A 19422-nucleotide genomic window follows, 5' to 3' on the forward strand; every position below is an offset into this window, starting at 1 on the left:
GGAGACAGACAACAAAACAAATAGACAGGTGTCAATACCAACAGACTGGCCAGCCAATGGTCAGCTAGACAACCAATAGGTTGGTCAGTCAATTACACTGACCAGTGAAGAGAATGTGATGCTATTCACACCTGTCCCTTTGTTTTCTTTTGTTTTATTCTCTGTCTCCCCATTTCCAGACCGTGAGCCCACTGGGTTGGGACTGTCTCTGTTTCCGAATTCTACTTTCCAAGTGCTTAGTACAGTGCTCTGCACACAGTAAGCACTCAATAAATAGGATTGAATGAATGAATGAATGATTGCAAATGTCTTGAAATAATCATTCCTGAAAGACTACTTTTCATTCATGTGGTAATTAGTCCTATCTGTAATGCAAAATTGTTTGCATATTATTTCTGGTGCTTTGCTTCCTGTAATTTAAAAAAGGTTCTGACACCTTAAAAGTATCATTGACTGATATCCAAGCTCTTAAAAAAATAAAATGCTGAATTAGGGGTGAAAAATATGTTTGCCTCTTAATTAACTGTGAAGGCCGACCCTGGGGTCAAATTAAGATGGGTTATGCTTCCTGACATTTTGTTGTTTCAGGCTTGGAAAACTCTGCACTGAGTCTCGTGAGCTTTGCATCATGGCTTTGACATCCTTTTAGCATGAATCCGCTATTTTCCTGTTCTCTGAAATTGGGTCTTACTCTAAGTTTGTTTTGTACCCAGAATAATTTCACACTAAGCAAAAGTTAATTACATTCTGGGTTGCGAAGGATCCTCAAGTTCCTCTTAAAGTGGAACTTTCCCTATAAAACACACTGAATTCAACTTCAAGCGGCTAATTTTGGAAATGTTTCTTCTAATTTATAGGTTGTTTCTTTGGCTAACACACACTTGCATCTGTTTGAGTACTGCAATATTAAAACAAATGGGGATTTATCTGCAGTTTCAGCTGACAATGTCAGGCCCAACCAACCCAGCTGAATGAGACTGGGTTCTGTCCTGAAAGCTAACATCATCCGCAGGTTCTGCCAGATTTACTGAAGGTAAATTCTAAAAGTTTCAATCATTTTTCTAGTTCTCAAAGGTTCAGTGTTCTCCTCCCCCTCCGCCCCCATCCCCCAAAAACAACCTAATTGACTATAACTTCAGAGATTGACTAAGACCAAGCACAACAAGTCACTTTTAATGAAGGTCACTTCAGGCTCAAGGGATGTGTAATGCCAAATAAATCCAGCATCCCTATATGAAGGGTGGAGGAAGAGGCCCTCAGGGAGGGAGATTGACTGTGGAATGCTTCAAGGATTGCATTTTTCCCACGTTTGTGAGGTGGTGGTGTCCCTCATACCCCGACAGAGTTCCCTCAAATCCTGAACAACAGTGGAGTTAGGGATGGCAGGGAAAAGAGCTACAGAAAGGCAAGGGAGGGGTCTTTCTCTCAGTCCTGCAGGCTTGTGGGTTTTAGCCTGTGAGCCCACTGTTGGGTAGGGACTGTCTCTATATGTTGCCATCTTGTCCTTCCCAAGCGCTTAGTACAGTGCTCTGCACACAGTAAGCGCTCAATAAATACGATTGATTGATTGATTGTGGTTGGAAGGAGGGGCCACTGCCTTCAAAGAACCCAGTGAGGGGTCACATCCTCGGAACATACAACCCAAGCAGCGTGGCTCAGTGGAAAGAGCACGGGCTTTGGAGTCAGAGGTCATGGGTTCAAATCCCGGCTCCGCCAATTGTCAGCTGTGTGACTTTGGGCAAGTCACTTAACTTCTCTGGGCCTCAGTTACCTCATCTGTAAAATGGGGACTAAGACTGTGAGCCCCACATGGGACAACCTGATCACGTTGTATCCTCCCCAGTGCTTAGAACAGTGCTTTGCACATAGTAAGCGCTTAACAAATGCCATAAAAATGGTGGTGCAATCAGAATGAGGCTGAATATTTAAGTGTCTGTCTACCTCATTGGCTTGGAAACTGAGGGTAGGGATTGTATTGATTAATTCTACTGGACTCTCCCAAGTACCTAGTACCATAGTCTGTGCACAGTAGGAACTCAAGAAGCAGCGTGGCTTAGTAGAAAGAGCCCGGGCTTTGGAGTCAGAGGTCATGGGTTCAAATCCCAGCTCTGCCAATTGTCAGCTGTGTGACTTTGGGCAAGTCACTTAACTTCTCTGGGCCTCAGTTACCTCATCTGTAAAACGGGGATTAAGACTGTGAGCCCCAGGTGGGACAACCTGCTCACTTTGTAACCTCCCCAGCGCTGAGAACAATGCTTTGCAAATAGTAAGTGATTAATAAATGCCATCATTATAACTTTCCAGCTCCCTCAGTGGCAAATCCAGATGCATTAAGTGAAAAGTTGACAAACAAAGGACGGTTTTACTTAATTTTTTCTGTTGGCACCACACCCCTGGACTCATGTCAGGGTGCTGCACCTTTGCATGCTGTGGGTATTTCTCTAGTTTATCTGATAACCCAACCAAGGAGAACAGCATATTTTTTAATCAAATAGACTTCCAAAACATGAGAAGGATGCCACAGGCTCTGAAAACTTTCACTTTAAAGATGCCGCAGATTCTGAGATGTGGAAAAGCTGGGATAAAAGCTTTTCTTTCTCTAAAATTCTCCCCAAAGGGAATTCTTTTATCAATGTAGGGTCAGCAGATAATTATGAAAATGAGCAACTTTGTTTTTGAATTACTCTCGACTTGTATTATCACTACGGCAAACTCACTTACCATCAGTCTACACCTCTCGGAGGAAGAGGGAAAGTGGGGAAGGGCAGGGATAAGAGGTTTCAGGGCAACCGATTCCAAGTTTGCTCTTACTAACCTTCTATGTTTCTGATTACTTTTCTTTGAACATGCATTTCCTCCAGTTATCTTATGTGGTTGCTTCCTGCTCAGAGCTCCAGCTCTTAATGAGTCTCTACTAGAGAGAGGATGTTTTGTTTTGTTTTGTTTTCTAGAAGTTCTTGCCCAAATTCTGAAAGAAGCCCGAGCCTACTGATTCCTAGAAGCTCAGAGCATGCGATGATGTGGCAAGTGTCAGTGGAAAATGATTGCTTCCGATGGCATTGTAAAACTGGGTCTTCCACTATTGGATTTGGTACAGACCAAGACATATAGGGTAGCCTTAAACTCCCAAATTCAAGACAGTGAATTCCAAATCACACTGAGTCTAGCCTAGACATCACCTAAGTGCCACTCTATTTTGATATTTGGGTCGACCATCTTTCCTGTATCCATAGGTATGAATGTGGGCAATTGGTACTCTGAGCATAATTTCTGCAAGATCTGTGTTCGCTCCACATTATGTCTCCACTGGGTCCTGAGTCTCTCACAGGCTCCCTCTCCTTAGATAAGAGCCCCCATTACAGCTTTGCCACTGCCCGGTTAAGAGGTCTTTTTTTCTGGTTGAGAGGCATTCAATTCCCATTTCCCTGGTCCCGATATTCCACTAACACCTTTAAGAACTCTAGACCTTAAGCTCATCTCTGGACTGTAAGCTCATCTCTAGACTGTTAACTTGTTGTAGGCAGGGAATGTGTCTGTTTATTGTTATATTGTACTCTCCCAAGCGTTTAATACTGTGCTTTGCACACCATAAGTGCTTAATAAATATGATTGAGAGAATGAATGAAGCATACCGCCCTCGTTTGTTTTTTCATTCAGGGATAGCCCTTTATATTTTTATCAGTGGCATCTCTGCTCATGCCCCTATTATATGCTTGCAATCAGTATCTGTTTCCTTTCTGATTGATCTGTAAACTCCATGAGGGCAGGGACTGAATTCATTCATTCATTTGTATTTATTCATTCATTCATTCATTCAATCGTATTTATTGAGTGCTTACTGTGTGCAGAGCACTGTACTAAGCGCTTGGGAAGTACAAGTTGGCAACATATAGAGACGGTCCCTACCCAACAGCGGGCTCACAATCTAAAAGGGGTAGACAGACAATAAAACAAAACATATTGACAAAATAAAATAAATAGAATAGTAAATATGTACAAGTAAAATAGAGTAATAGATCTGTACAAACATATATACAGGTGCTGTGAGGAGGGGAAGGAGGTAGGGCGGGGGGCATGGGGAGAGGTAATCTCTCAATAGGAGTAGTGAATCCTTTACTTCCACTGTATTTACAATTATTATATTTGTTAAGCACTTACTACATGTCAAACACTGTTCTAAGCACTGGGACGATACAAGTTAATCAGTATGTATATTCCCAAGCACCTGCTCCACACAGAAGATGCTCAATAAATCCCAGTGATGGCAGGCTGGAGCTGGGGGCATTACCTTTCATCTCTACTGTCCCACCAGTGGCCCTGGCAAGGGTAGAGGAACCCCCAGATAAGTTGAGGAGCCAAGGGAGTTAGGATGTTGCTACCCTGACTTCTAGCAGGTGGCTCTGGGGTGATAACCAGGGAAAAATTGTGTGCTTAAGAGTGCCAGAGATGAACACTGGTTTGGTCATTAGTAAGGTGACTGTAACCTCCTGGTGGTTACATCTACCAACTCTATTATACTGTCCTTTTATTCATTCAATCGTATTTATTGAGTGCTTACTGTGTGCAGAGCACTGTACTAAGTGCTTGGGAAGTACAAGTTGGCATCATATAGAGACGGACCCTACCCAACAGTGGGCTCACAGTCTAGACTGGGGAGACAGACAACAAAACACAACATGCAGACAGGTGTCAAAACTGTCAGAATAAATAGAATTGTAGCTATATGCACATCATTAATGAAATAAATAGAATAGTAAATATGTACAAGTAAAATAAATCGAGTAATAAATCTGTACAAACATATATACAGGTGCTGTGGGGAGGGGAAGGAGGTTCCCAAGTGCATTGTAAGTGCTCAGTAAATGCTACTGATTAAATTCATTGAATTAGTTGGATGAATGGATTAATTGAAAGTCCCTTAAAATGGCCTAGACATTAAACAAGTATAAATAAAGCACCAATGCTCCATGATTCCTTTATTATTATTACTATTTCATTCTTTATCCTCAGCTTGCCAAAATTGCTTGTCTAGGGAGATTCTTTCTAATACTGATGGGATGCTACTGCAATGATTTTAAGCCAAAGCATGATTGAACATCTGAACACCTTCAAAAAGGATTATCTTACAAATATAAATTTTAGACACTAAATAATGACTTTTTATGATATTCGTCAAGCTCTTACTCTGTACAGTACTAAGCACTGGAGTAGATAAAAGCTAATCAGGTTGGAAACAGTCCATGTCCCATATGGAGTTCATGGTCTTAACCTCCCTTTTACAGATAACATAACTGAGGCACAGAGATGGTAAATGACTTGCCCAAGATCACATAGCAGACAAGTGGTGGAAAAGACATTAGAACCTAAGTCTTCCGACTCCCAGGCCTGTTCTCTATTCACTAGGCCACGCTGCTTCTTCTTCTTCCTGTACTTGTTCCTGAAGTATTTTCCCCTAATGTAGCATTTTAAAAATGAAATGACCATAAATGTTGTTCGTAAGGGAAACTGCAGTAATTAAAGGGCTTTTCTAACCCCTTACCCCCCTACAAAACATTTGAAAAAAAATCTCATGTTTTATTCTCTGATTCCCCTTTCTAAAAAGAGTTTATAATATTAGTTGAAGGGATAAGTACTACAGTAAATAAGAGATAGGAGAAAGGAAAATTGGTTTTATGAACAAGCACTTACAGAGTAGGGTTTGTAAGTCTCTCTGAACAAGAGTAATTTACAGTCCACCCCTAGGGAGTCACATAGTTTTGATACAAATTCAGGCAATTATATTTCTCCTTAATTACCCAGAGAATGGACTGATTCTGCCTTTTGTCAGCCAGTTCAGAAGTTTACATTTCGAATAAAAACCAACTCCCCTCTTTAGATCCAAAGCCGAAAGGGACAATGTACTATGTGGAAAAGCAACTAGTTCTACTACAGAGTGTTATTGTGCCTCTAGAACTCAGAACAAACACATTTCAACATTGGTATAAAGTGACTGGCACAATATTAATATGACAGCAAAACTCCGCTCCTAAAACACTGCATTTCTTATTACTTGGCAATGAATCGTTTGAGTGCCTAAAGACCTAGACAGAGTCAAACTGGAGGGAAAGGGTGGCTCGGTGCCCAAATGTTTTCATGAATGTTGAAGAGGTGGCACACATATTTTTACTGTTTGGTTAAGTAGCCAAGCTTTACTTTTGCTAAAATTACACTGGTGTTCTGCCCGTCTGCCGCCTGCAATTCTCACCATTCAGCACAATTTCAAGTGCTGACCTCACTGCAGAAATCCCCCAGTTTTTCAGGATTCAGCTTTCCTGGAGAAGGCCTCTTTCTACATCATGTACTGATTCCGGTAGGTTAAACTGCTCTGGTCAACGGAATGCAATTATAACCAAGGCACACCAGAGAAATGGTACTTATTAATGATGGCATTTACTGAGAGCAATTTATGCTAAGCACTGGGGTATGTACAAAGTAATCAGAATGGCCATGGTTCTTGTCCTATCAAGATGATGCAATCTAGAGGGAGGGAGAACACATCCCTACTGATTTCCATCATTGGGAGCAGCAGCAACAGTGGTGTTCATGGAGCATTTGCTCAATGAAGCACACTGAGTTAAGCTCTTGGAAACATTCAATAGATGTCAAAGAGAAGTTTCTTATCTAATGGGGATGACAGACACAAATCCACATCTACACTAGAAACAAAAGAATGAGTATAGATACAATGACAAAAAGATAGGTGTTAAAAATTTATGAATAACAACAACAACAACAAAAACCAAAAAACAAATCTACGCAGGTGGCTGATGGAATGGCATGACCAGAAAGTCAGTGATTAACAGGAGAATTTTCTTGGAGGAGGCTGGCTTTTAGAGGGCTTTGAAAGTGGAGAAATACTTGGTTCAGTGGATTTAGAAGGGGAAGCACGGCGGCCTAATAGAAAGAGCACAGGACTGGGAATTAGAGAATGTGGTTTCTAATCCCTGCTCTACCACTTGCCTGCTCTGTGACCTTGGATAAACCATTTAACTTCTCTGGGCCTCAATTTCTGCAACTGCTAAAAGAGGATTCGATATTTGTTCTCTCTCCTATATAGACTGTGAGTGCCACGTGAGACAGGAACTGTGTCCAACCTGATTCACTTGTATCTACTTGTATCCAGCGCTTAGAATAGTGCTTGGCACATAGTAAGTGCTTAACAAATACCATAATTATTACCCCAGTGCTTAGAACCACATTTGACACGTAGTAATTGCTTAACAAATATCCCAACACTTGGCACGGTGTTTGGCATACAGTAAGTGCTTAACAAAGACCATAATTATCATTATTAAGAGTTTGAAGGAGGTGATATCCATGTGGAAGTTTGGGTTTCAGGTCTTTACCTTGTTGAAATGTTACAGAGGTCATTGTGAGCTAGAGAAGGAGGAGATGGAGCTCTTCAGAAGGGAGTTAAAGACCTGAAATAATCTGTGGGGGTCATTAGTGAAAGAGTCAGAGAGGGAGGTATACTAGCACTATGCATGTGACAGGGCTTTGCACACAGAAAGTGTTCAATAAATACCACTGAAGCAGAGAACCAGAGAATAACAGAGAAGCAGCGTGGCTTAGTGGAAAGAGTCTGGGCTTAAGAGTCAAAGGTCATGGGTTCTAATCATGCCTCCACCACTTATCAGCTGTGTGACCTTGAACAAGTTATTTAACTTCTCTGTGCCTCAGTTACCTCATCTGTAAAATGGGGACTAAGACTGTGAGCCCCACGTGGGACAACCTGATTAGCTTGTATCCTCCCCAGCGCTTAGAACAGTGCTTGGCACATAGTAAGCACTTAGCAAATACCATCATCATGATCATCATTGATTGACTGATGGATTGAAAGAGCAGAGTTATAGCAAGAGATGGTAAATTTGGAGAGTTAGAGATCAGCATGGATTGTGGAGTTCTGCCACGATCACCTAGGAAGAAACCTGCAGGGGAGGAGAAAATGGATGGCAAGTGTTTCAGGGCTAGCAGGTGGCAAAGTGACAGCTATGGAGGGGCATGGGGATGAGGGGTTTGGGATTTAGGGACGAGGGTGGAATTGAAGGTGTGGACCCACCCTTTCTAAAACTGATGCATCCCTTGTCCTTGGCAGGCAGTCAGTCAGCCTCTCTCTCTCTCTCTTACAAGTTTGGAATTTTTCTGAGTTCCTTATATATTCCTCATCCACGGCTAGGAAGTTTAATTGTTGCTGTTCCTGGCCTCCTTTGTATGAATCGATATTGCCTCAGAATCGATCAACACTCTAAGAAGGATCTACCACCACTCAGATAATAGGCAGGCATTAGTGCAGACATATTTTTGTTCTGGCTGTCAATAATTTTGAATTATTTTATTTTACAGATCAGCCAGCAGGACTTCAGCAAACTGGAGCTACTGGTCCTGTGAACCAGTCACCTTACAGACGCCCTTGGAAGCAGCTCTGCCCCCGCCGCAGTCGGGAGTTGGCAGAAACGGCTGAGCACCCCAGTGCCACAACCTTGACCTTAGAATGGAAGTGATGAGGAATTTAAGGGATGTTTCCTCTAAGTACTATTTATTTGTTGATTTCTACAGTGCTATCTTGGGTTGTTGACTTTGTAATTTATTGTTGTTCTTCATTGCACTTTATGTTGTTGTTTTTTTAATAGTATTTGTTAAGCACTTGCTATGCACCAGGCATTGTTCTAAGTGCTGGGGTAGACATAACCTCATCTGGATGGAGACAGTCCCTGTTCCTCATGGGGCTCACAGTCTTAATCCTCCTTTTACAGATGAGGTAGCTGAGGCACAGAGAAGTGAAGTAAGGATAATAATAATAACGGTATTTATTGAGTGCTTCTTATGTGTCAGGCACTGAACTAAGCACTGGGGTGGACACAAGCAAATCGAGTTGGACATGGTCCCTGTCCCATGTGGGGTTCACAGTCTCAATCCGCATTTTACAGGTGAGGTAACTGAGGCACAGAGAAGTGAAGTCACTTACCCAAAGTTACACAGCAGATAATTGGAGGAGACAGGATTAGAACCCATGTCCTCCTGACTCTCGAGCCTGTCCTCTATCCACTACACCATTTCTTTGTTCTTTCTATCAAGTGAGCCTGTTGTTGGGTAGGGACCGTCTCTATATGTTGCCTATTTGTACTTCCCAAGCGCTTAGTACTGAGCCTGGCACACAGTAAGTGCTTAACAAATACCACAATTGTTATTATTATTATGTACTTGACATTCACCCCATCTTCAGCCCCATGGCACTGATGTACAAAACTGTAATTTATTCATTAATATTAATGTCTGTCCCCACCTCTAGACTGTGATCTCACTGTGGGTAGGGAACGTGTCTACCAACTCTTTTGTACTGTACTCTCCCAAGTGCTTAGTACAGTACTCTGCACACAGTAAGTGCTCAATAAACTTAGGTTTGGGAGCCCAGTTCTGAGGCCTCCCCTTGGCTTTCCATCTGCTCTGGAGCCAATTTTTCTCTCTTGATCTCTGCTCAGGACCAGTCCTCTCTCCTTGGGGAGAGCAGGATTTGGACTGGTCAGAAAGACCAGAGTTTCAGTACCCAACATCTTGCTCTGTTAATACAGAAAATTCCATCTTCCCTCCGCACTCTCCAAAACAGCAACCTAACTACTGCCATAATGGAACAGAATGACTCTATTTGTAAGGCTGCAAGAAAAAAAGGTTAAATTGTTTTTTAAAAAATCCCACTCCGTCATCTGGAAAGAATCCTTGACTACTACCTGCTAGACAGTCCATCTGATAAATCAAACTGAGGGCTGCTCCACTCCTCAATGCACTGGGGCCTATCTCATCATGCTGTCACTTTTGGGACAAAAACGTCTTTGTTATTTTACATCCCAAAGTCTTCATTTACAAAGTGTCAGAAGGCTATTGCTCTGAATAGGAAATAAATAAATACTTCAGCCCCTTCAGGAGGAAAAGCAACACATATCTCAGACAGTGGTGTTGTTCTACTTATCACTAATGAAGCAACCACTTAGAATTTCCAAGATGAATAAGTTAAGAACAATTATCTTTTGGAGAAACCAAAGAGATTTAAACCTTAAAAATCCACCATCTGTCACCTCCTTTTCATTCCAATGGGAAACAGAATGCCCCAAGCCATTGAAAGGTCTGTTAAGAAATCAATGGCCACTGGTGACTAGACTGTGAACCCATTGTTGGGTAGGGATTGTCTCTATCTGCTGCCGAATTGTGCTTCCCAAGCACTTAGTGCAGAGGACACAGTAAGCACTCGATAAATACGACTGAATGGAGGAATGAATGGTGATTATATACCTCTGACCTGCCATTTCCTTGGAGGCAGGGAATGCATCTAACAACTCTGTTGTATTGTACTATCCCAATAATTTAGTATAGTAATAATAATAATGATGGCATTTATTAAGCACTTACTATGTGCAAAGCACTGTTCTAAGTACTATGCATATAGTAAGCACTCCATAAATACCATTGATGCACTGAATAATTATTAAGAAATTATTCATTTTTTTAAATGGTATTTGTTAGACACTATGTGCCAGGCACTACTCTAAGCACTGGGGTAGATACAATGTAATCAGGTTGTTCACAGTCCATGTCCCACAAGGGGCTCATAGTCTTAATCCCATTTTCCAGATGAGGTAACTGAGGCACAGAGAAGTTAAGTGACTTGTCCAAGGTCACACAACAGACAAGTGGCAGAGTGGGGACTAGAACCCAGGTCCTTTTGACTCACAAGCCCCTTGCTCTACCCACTAGGCTATGCTGCAATGTCTGTCTCTCCCTCTAGACTGTAAGCTTATTATGTCCAGGGCACATGTCTTCTAATTCAGATGTGTTGTACTCTCCCAAGTGCTTAGTACAGTACTCTACACTTAGTAAGCGCTCAATAAATTCCATTGATTGATTGATTACTATAGGCCAGGCACTGTGCTAGTGTTAGGGGAGTTACAAGACTATCAGACCAGACATGATCTCTAGTCCACAGGAGGTGCACAGCCTGGGAGGGAGAAGATAGAAACATAGGAGAGAGAATGAGTTATAGACAACAAAATTATTGATCATGGGCATATTTTTAAAATTCAAGAATCAAAAATTAAGAGCAAATTTGGGAAGAGGAGCAATAGTCAGAGGGGACAGTATCAGTGTCCTCCTAACCCTACTCCCATTCCCCATAAATCTAACTTTTCCCACTCCCTGAAGCCTCCCCATAAATCTAACTTTTGAAATCTTTCTTCAAGTCCCCTCCTGCTCTTTCAGGGCAGGTAGAACCTGCAGTGCTGGGAAAGCCATATAACTTCTGCCTTGCCTCTATTTCTCAGAATAAATAAGGGTAATTGCCCTGGATTGGTGTAATTGATTGCTAATAACAATGGGTGTTCATTCATTCATTCAATCTTATTTATTGAGCACTTATGTGTGCAAAGCATTGTCCTAAACGCTTAGGCCCGGGTGTTCAGGACTTTGCAGATGTCACTGGGTAAGGTAAATGCAGCCAAGAAAAGGAAAATCCATTCAGATCCATTTTGGAAATCAGTAAAAATAAAAATGTGTTGGAAAGTAGCAGCACTGAATCTACTGAAACAGAGTTGTATTATGAGAATAGCAAATTCTGGTTTTACAATCAAATATTACATCGATTGGTGAACTTAAAAGATTGAAGTTGATTGTTACTGCTCATACACTAATAACCATTCCAAGAACACAAGTAGAGAAAACAAATACATATATGTATCTGGTAGAGGAGCTTCAGGGTCTCCGAAAGATTATTTTGGTGATTGGAATAATTCTATGTGCTTCAAGGCACTGGTGATTTATCACATACCCTCACTAATTCAGAATGCTAGGCTTTTTCCATGCCTGTTACATACCAAGAGTTTTTGTTGTTTGTTTTATTCCTAACAGTAGACCATTTACTCTAAACTAGAATCCTTATTGTTTTCACTTGTAAAACCAGAGTAAACAAGTAATAATAACAATGAAAGACTCACAAATCAGGGCTGTTTCCTTTAGGTGTCATCATCATCATCAACATTGACATTTATTGAGCACTTAGTATGTGCAGAGTACTGTACTGAGCACTTGGGAGAGTACAAAATAACAGAGTTGGCAGACACACATTCCCTGCCCACAATGAGTTTACAATCTAGAGGGGTTGACGGCATTAATGCAAGGCATTTATAGTACATAATTTTTAGATGTGTACATAAGTGCTTTGGGGTTGAGGGTGGGGCAAATATCAGGTACCCAAAGGTCACAGATCCAAATGCACGTATTCCAAGTCACCTCCCTCTGGGCACAGTCAAAAGAAAATGTTCTTTCCAAAGAGAGGTTATATTTTTCAGCATTAAAATGATATATGTTTGGCTAGTGTTTCCCCCTTTCAAACTGGCCTGCTTTTAATAGACGTTCTTGCCAATCTATCCCCATGAAATACAACTGAGTCTATTTCTGGGCTGACATTTGTTCCTGTTCCTCAGGACACCATAATGCAAGGCAGACACCACAACACAGCTTGGGCCAGGCAGCACAAGTGTTTTCGTTTTCTCAGCCCAGATCCTGCTGAGGCTGGAGAACAAAGAATTATTGGCCATAAGGTAAGAGAGTGGCTGGCAAGCAGAGAGAATTTTCTGGCTCCTGGACTACAGAAAGCCCCCTGGCTCCCTAAACCAGGGCCACCACCCCTGGCCTTTCTTCCATATACATTACACATTGCCAGAGCAGGAAAGAATACACAGTGAAGCCATGTGGAACTACTACCCAGAAGTGGCATTCTTTTATATTTGTTCTGCTTCGTCTCTTTATAGTTTCCCCACTGGAAGCCTGAGGTTGTGTCCTACTACAGGATGCTGGAGTTTAGTATTTCCTTTTTTTTTTTTTCAAAAGCACAGAAAGAGAAAAAGCAATCTGTTCATTTACTAAGCAACAGGGATTCTTCACTGCTCTGGGTGAGGTTTAGTTTAATAGAAAGTGAAGTACAGCAAACTTCAGCATTGGGAAGTCCTAAGGAAAGTTGGTTTGAAGGGCCTTTCTTCTAAACCCAGCACCTAAAGTGGACTTGATTTTGTGTCAGTTTCCTAGAACTAATCATCCTTGTTCATGCAACTGGATTTAGTCTAGCACTTGCCTTTTCAGTTGTGTTATGTATTAGCATGAAGATTCTGCTTGGTGAACCGGCCGTTGTGATATAACAGTCATTTACCCTGTTTGTGCATTTTTTTTAACCAAAAACGATGCTGGGATTATTGACACTTGGATCCAGGCCTGGCTGTGACACTGGAGGCAAAGAGAAGTCAGGGAGCCACTGAGCCTCTGGTTGTGGGTGGAGCTTGAAAAATCCTTATCATTTTGCTTATTTCTTCCCAGCTCATATGGTGATTCTTCTGATGATTGTTAACGTGTAGTGAACACCAACTACACCCTTTTCATCGGCTGAGATGCTGCAACCCCTCTCCTTTATGTTTCTCGAGAACAAACCCCTGATTCTAGTGCAAATTTTCACTGAAAATTCTGCTTGAGTTGAAAGTATGAATGCATGGGTATATGGGTCGAGGTTCTAGGATTATTTACAAATTTACTTGTTAACATTCCCCCAAGTGGGCCTGGGCTGTCAGCAGACCAATTAGACACCAGCATGACGACATACACAAGAGACTGAACGGAGGATCCAGGAATTAGAATTGGAACGATTGGAGCTTCGACCTGCTCTAAGCAGAACTGCATTAGTAATGAACAAAGGTTTACCTTTGCACTCGAGCATATTTGTAAGTGCTCAAGGGATTTATAAGTGTAAATATTTCGCTAACATGGTTGGAAAGAAGTGTTCGCTGTCTGGATCTCCATAGCCACTATTTTCCCCTTCGGTGGCCCACAGAAAAGAGCGTGGCTCTGGGAATCAGGGTACCTGGATTCCAGGCTGAGCACTGCAAGTAGGAGAATGCCTAATGGAGCTATGTCATCAGTGGTGAAGGTTTCTTGACTGAAGAACCAGCTAGGCCGTTCTGTGTGGTGGATTTGTTCTGACAATTTTGACACCTGTCTACATGTTTTGTTTTGTTGTCTGTCTCCCCCTTCTAGACTGTGAGCCTGTTGTTGGGTAGGAACCATCTCTATATGTTGCCAACTTGTACTTCCCAAGCACTTAGTACAGTGCTCTGCACACAATAAGCACTCAATAAATACGATTGAATGAATGAATGGGATCCTGAAAAATAGATGGCTATAGTGGGTAGGGAAGACTGCAGTAGCTACCAAGGTAAGTGGTACCAAGGATTCACTCATTCATTCAATCGTATTTATTGAGCACTTTCTGTGTGCAAAGCAGAATTTTCAGTGAAGTCAGAATGTGTTTAGGACTAGAATCAGGGTTTTGTTCTCGAGAAACACAAAGGAACGGGTTACGGGGCCACGGCACAAAAGCCCCCTTCAATCTGGCTTTGGCCTGAATCATCTGAATAACTGAATAAAAAGCTTGTCGATGAATTTGGAGGGGCCTGAATTATCCACCTAATCGTCCGAATCCTGTTTTGCTTTGGGTCCAAGAGGCCAAACAATGAGATGTATGCCCAAATCTGTTAAACAGCCTTACAGTCCTGGGGGAAGGAGGGGCTTTGGTCTGCAATATCGAAACCACACATTTATTCCCAATCCGGTTTCAAATCTCCGTCATCTTGGCTTGATTTTGCACTTAATTCTTTCAGGTTTCAAAAGCATTTCAAACGCCCAAGAGTTCAGTGTTGTCCTGGAGCCTTCCAAGGATGCAGACTTGCATGCTCGAGAAGCACTCTCCCTCCACCCACTCCACCTGCTGCCTGCAACTGGGAATTTGTGTCACATCCACCTTTTCCCTAAAAACTCCTAATCATCAGCTTTAAGGAGATCAGCTCTCCCCCTCCTATCTTCGCTGGCTGATCTTGTACTACAACCCAGTCCACACACTCCGCTCCTCTTTGGCCAACATAGCCCATGTACCTCAATCTCTTCTATCCTGCTATTGACCCCTTGCTCATGTTCTCGCTCTGTCCTGAAACACCTTCTCCCTTCGTATATGACCGGCCATCACTCTCTCCACCTTCAAGACCTTCCCAAGCATTTAGTACAGTGCTCCACACAGAGTAAGCACGAAATAAATACCATAGGATGAATGAATGGGATTTGATTTGCTTGGAACATCTGCTAATCATTTGATGCAAACTGATGCAGATGAGGAGAAAGGATCTAGGCAATTTCCCAGTGAGTCTCACATTCCTGCAACCTCAGAATGTTGCATCCTGGCTTCCCGGGGAGTTGGGGGGGAGATGGAAGGGGATGTTGTTTCTGTCACCATAACTTCTGGTCCCCATTACCTCTGTCCCTCTGGAGGGCAAAGAGGACACATAGGGGTCTCCGGGGCTGTTGGGATGCCTCTGCTCTTCTGGAAGATAGAGAAGAAAGGCTAACACCCCCTCTGCTCTGGCTCCACCCTCTTTTCACTAAATCGGTGTCTGTATAATAATTACGGTATTTGTTAAGCACTTACTATGTGCCAAGCACTGTTCTAAGTGCTAGGGTAGATACTAGGTAATCAGGTTGACCCATGTCGGGCTCCTAGCGTTAATCCCCATTATACTGATGAGGTAACTGAGGTACAGAGAAATTAAGTGGATTTCCCAAGAACACGCAGCAGACAAGTGTTGGAGCCAGGATTAGAACCCATGTCCTCTGACTCCCAAGCCCATGCTCTGTCCACTAAGTCACGAGTTTACATCACTTAGATAATGGAGGAGGGGGCAGTGGGATAAGGCAGCCACTTATCTGGCCATCTTGATGGATTTCACCTGACCAATGGATCGTAGCTCAAAATGGTGCTGATCCTTCATGGAACCATCTGAACTATGAGTGAAAGCCAAGTGTCTCCCAATACTTTTATCCTTCTTTCCTTTATCCTTTTCCCTTTCCATCTAGAGAACACTATTTGCTCCTGGTCTGATCACCTAGCATGAGCAGGAAATTGTGTGGCTCCAGGCACATATATATCACCTGACTACTGCCTCAGATTAATTGCAGACAACTCTGCCTCCTGCCTTTCCTCACTGCAATCCATACTTCACTCTGTTGCCTGGATCATTTTGCTAAAAAGCATTCTGTCCAATGGTTGGCCCATCTACCTCCACAGCAAGCAAAACTCATTATTATAGGATTTAAGGCATTCAGTCAGCTCTACCCCTCCTAACTTATCTCACATATTCCTTACCACAAGACAGCCCACACATGTCACTCCTCTAAAGCCAACCCATTTACTCTACCTCAACCTCACCTAAATCACCACTGATCCCTTGGCCACATCCTCCCTTTGGACTGGAACTCTTTCCCCTTTCAGAGCCAACAGATCATCGCTCCCTCCATCTTCAAGGCCCTCCTAAAATCACATCTTCTCCAAGTCACCTTCCCTAAGCCCTCATTTCTCCAACTCGCCCTCCCTTCTGCATTACCTATGCACTTGGCTAAGTACCACTTAAGCATCTGATATTCATCACATCCACAGACCTACAGCATTTGTGTATATACCCTTATACTTTCCCATTTCTCCTCTCTGTAATTGATGTTAACTTCTGTCTCCCTTTATAGACTGTAAGCTCCTTGTAGGCAAGGGCCATTTCTACCAACTTGATTGTACTGGACTCTCCCAAGCACTTAGTACAGTGCTCTGTGCACAGTAAGCACTCAGTAAATACCACTGATTGAATCAATCAATCAATCAATCAGTTGTATTTATTGAGCGTTTACTGTATGCAGAGCACTGTACTAAGCACTTGGGTATAAGTTGGCAACAATAGAGACAGTCCCTACCAAACAGTGGACTCACAGTCTAGAAGGGGGAGAATGAGTACACAAAGTCAGCAGGGAACAAAGCTGAGCACCTATCAATCAATCAATAGCATTTTTTGAGTACTTCCTCTGTGTATACTTTCCAAGTGCTTAGTACAGTGCTCTGCACACAGTAAGCACTCAATAAATACGATTGAATGAACAAATGAATGAATGAAGAGCATTGTATTAACTACTCACAGACACAATCCCTGCACTCAAGTAGTTTACAATCTACCGTGTTCAGGAGTCATACTGAGAGCATGCTCTGTCCTGATTTCTGATGCTCTATTCTCACCCCTCTTAACTTAGAGAAGCAGCCTGGCTCAGTGGAAAGAGCCCGGGCTTGGGAGTCAGAGGACATGGGTTCTAATCCCAGCTCTGCCACATGTCTGCTGTGTGACCTTGGGCAAGTCACTTCACTTCTCTGAGCCTCGGTTACCTCATCTGTAAAATGGGGATTAAGACTGTGAGCCCCACGTGGGAGAACCTGATCACCTTGTATCCCCACCTCAGCGCTTAGAATAGTGCTACGCACATAGTAAGCACTTAACTAATGCCATTAGTATTATTATCATTATCACTACACCAGCCCTGAGGCTCTTTTTGATATTGGTGAAAGGAGTATAATCTATTTTAGAAGAAATGGATCACCAAAACAATTCCAGAGTCCTTCCTAGTTAAATGAGTAGGCAAAATTATCTAGTTTTATACTCCTTCCACCAAACTGCTGAGTGGAACCACAGGTATACCTTGCTGCCTTTTTTTATGGTATTTGTTAAGCACTTACTATACGCCAGGCACTGTAGTAAGCACTGGGGGTAGATACAAGTTAATCAGGTTGGACACAGTCCGTGTCACACGTGAGGCTCACGGTCTTATTCCCCATTTTGCAGATGAGGTAACTGAGGCACAGAGGAGTGAAGTAGTTTGCCCAAGGTCAAACAGCAGAGAAGTGGAGGAGCTGGGATTAGAATACAGGTCCTTCTGCCTCCCAAGCCCACATTGCACCCACTAGGCAGTGCTCCCGACCTGCTCTGTGCATGTTGGACTTTGGGGATTTTAAGGCTCAGCAGTGTGAGGCCTCTGCAAGTTCTAGAACTTGAGGAAGCTTTGATTGTGACAAGACTTCTAATAATCAGCATGGCAGGACCTGGAGACCCCTAAAGGGCCCCTCTACCTCTGGACCCAGTGGTCTCTGACAGTTGTTTTTATGTAGTTTGGGATTTACATTGTTTCATCTTTCCTACTGTGTCTGTTGCCCAAAACTTTCCCACCTTATTTTTAGATTCTAAGCCCCTAGAGGGGCAAGGTCCATATTTCACTCTCACCTGGAAATTTTTTCCTAATGCTTAGTACAGTGCTTGCCACCTCTCAGGGTTGCACCTGGAGGGTTTCCAGTCCTCTACCAGTCTCGACTGTGGGAGGGAGAGTCAAGCAGAGGCCTACTCACTCCATTCCTAGCTTGGGCAGTGGCTAGCGAGGGGAAGGCAATCTGCTACAAGTCAAAACTCACCTGTGTTGGGCAGCAGCGACATGGGAGAGAGTTGAGGGTGGGGACTCAAGTATACTTGGGGAAGCAGCGTGACTCAGTGGAAAGAGCCTGGGCTTGGGAGTTAGAGGTCACGAGTTCTGATCCCGGCCCCGCCACTTGTCAGCTATGTGACTTTGGGCAAGTCACTTCACTTCTCTGTACCTCAGTTACCTCATCTGAGAAATGGGGATTAAGACTGGGAGCTCCGCGTGGGACAAACTGATCACCTTGTATCCCCCTCAGCGTTTAGAAAAGTGCTTTGCACATAGTGCTTAATAAATACCATCATCATTATTTTTATTATTATTATTATTATTATTATTATTACTGCGCACAAGGAGGCAATGGTAAACAGCTTCCATATTTTTACCAAGAAAACTCTATGGATCCACTACCAGAACAATTGCAGATGGAGATGGGGCGTTCTGGGAGAGATGTGTCCATGGCGTCACTATGGGTCAGACACGACTCAACAGCATAAGACAACAACAACAAGTATAGTGCTTTGCACATAATTATAACCATTATGATATTTGCTACACATTTACTATTTGCCAAGCATTATTCTAAGGGATGGAATAGATACAAGCGGCATGGGGAGCAGCATGGCTCAGTGGAAGGAGCACGGGTTTGGCAGTCAGAGGTCATGGGATCTAATCCTGCCTCCGCCACATGTCTGCTGTGTGACCTTGGGCAAGTCGCTTAACTTCTCTGTTGTATCTCAGTTACCTCATCTGCAAAATGGGGATTAAGACTGTGAGCCTCATGTGGGACAACCTGATCACCTTGTATCCCCTCCAGTGCTTAGAATAGTGCTTTGCACATAGTAAGCGCTTAACAAATGCCATCATTATTATACAAGATAATCAGGTTGGACACACAGTCCCTGTCTCACATGGGGCTCACAATCTAAGCATTCAATGAAGACTAAGACTAAGTCTACTTTTAAGCAGTTCCAAACACGGAAAGGTTAGAAAGATTACAGTTCTATGCATATGTTTCTCACAGGGCATTAC

The 19422-nt window shown here is 42.8% G+C and overlaps 1 protein-coding gene and 1 non-coding gene across 2 annotated transcripts in view; one reads left to right on the forward strand and one right to left on the reverse strand.

Annotated features, from left to right (window-relative positions):
* The window catches only part of PIEZO2 (piezo type mechanosensitive ion channel component 2), a 546102-nt gene that overhangs the window by 159645 nt on the left and 367035 nt on the right, over positions 1-19422 (reverse strand). The window lies entirely within an intron of this gene.
* On the forward strand, positions 18241-18378 carry LOC119929214. The gene has a single exon (XR_005451350.1). It is a non-coding gene; the product is annotated as a small nucleolar RNA SNORA7 (small nucleolar RNA).

This window comes from Tachyglossus aculeatus, chromosome 5 (genome assembly GCF_015852505.1).
Source record: "Tachyglossus aculeatus isolate mTacAcu1 chromosome 5, mTacAcu1.pri, whole genome shotgun sequence".
Classification (NCBI taxonomy): Eukaryota; Metazoa; Chordata; class Mammalia; order Monotremata; family Tachyglossidae; genus Tachyglossus; species Tachyglossus aculeatus.